At 48.6% G+C, this 1,200-nt stretch overlaps 1 pseudogene; it reads right to left on the bottom strand.

Annotated features, from left to right (window-relative positions):
* Positions 1–94: 94 nt before the first annotated feature.
* LOC102831101 lies at positions 95–658 on the bottom strand (annotated as a pseudogene).
* Positions 659–1,200: the final 542 nt, after the last annotated feature.

Below are 1,200 nucleotides of genomic sequence, written 5' to 3'. Positions count from 1 at the left end.
GCAGAGTGGCGGTGTCTTATGTTTCCCCTTGTATTACTGGGCCCTCAGGTCCCCAGCAACCTCACACGGTATTTCAGCGTTGGCTTCAGCATCTTTACTGGGGACCAAAGAAGTTGGAATTGTGAAGGGTTAAACTGGTCACCAGTTGATGAAAGGCTCCAAAGTGGGGGTAGCTAATTTTCAGGACCAAGAGATGAGCTGCTAGCAGGGCTTAACTCCTTCCTTACAGGGCCTGATTGAAGGTACAGGAGATCATTTTGGTACTGAGTCAGCAGCAGCAAGGCTTGGTACAGTACCACCTCCTTTGCTACCTGCTGGTTTTCCTTAGCTACCTGATGCTTGCCAGAGAAGACCCAGGCCTCTTGACAGAAACTCCCCAAGGCCAGGTTCTCCAAAGGGAGGAGCCGCTCAGCCTCCACTTGCGCAGCCCTAACCCCTTGCACTCCGCAGATGTCCTCAAAGTGGTACCTGAACAACCTCTTTGCCCCACACATGGGCCTGCAGCTACAGAAGTGCCACAATCAGTCTTTCATGTGATGGCAGAAAATGTCCTGATTGTCTGGAACTGGCTGGAGCTCACTTACATCAATGGCCCCTGGTGGGGGAGTATGGCAGAGACTGCGCTCCCGAACAGGGAATAGTCTCGTGTGGGCTCCATGGGCCCAAGAGTACAGATGGACACTAAAGAGGCTTAAAAGAAGCCCACATGGAGCGTGGGCAGCATAACTGGAGGCCAGGCGGTATCACCTCCCTCAGTTCCCAGGTACCACCTGCACCTCTGCTTTAGCTCTCTACCACTATTATTCAAAATTATGCACCAACTACTAAAGCAGTGGAGTCCTGGTGTAGTGCTGGGGGTTAATGCACTGGACTTCAAGGTTGGTTTGAACTGCAACGTTGGCAGTTCAAGCTCACCAACCGCTTCTGGGAAACCCTATACAGGGTCATTGTGAGTCAGAACTGACTCGATGACACTTAACAACAACAACTAAAGCCAGTGATGATGAAATTGAAAATGTTTACCAAATTCTTCAGTCTGAAATTGATCAAACATGCCATTAAGATACGCTGATTTTTACTAGCAATTGGAATGCAAAGATTGGAAACAAAGAGAAAGGATCAGTAGTTGGAAAATAAGGCCTTGGTGATAGAAATGATGCTGGAAGACTGCATAATAGAATTTTGCAAGACCAATGACTT

This window comes from Chrysochloris asiatica, unplaced genomic scaffold (genome assembly GCF_000296735.1).
Source record: "Chrysochloris asiatica unplaced genomic scaffold, ChrAsi1.0 scaffold01873, whole genome shotgun sequence".
Taxonomy (NCBI): domain Eukaryota; kingdom Metazoa; phylum Chordata; class Mammalia; order Afrosoricida; family Chrysochloridae; genus Chrysochloris; species Chrysochloris asiatica.
The sequence above is the reverse complement of the archived record's forward strand: the minus strand, read 5'-3'. Positions and strand labels throughout refer to the sequence as shown.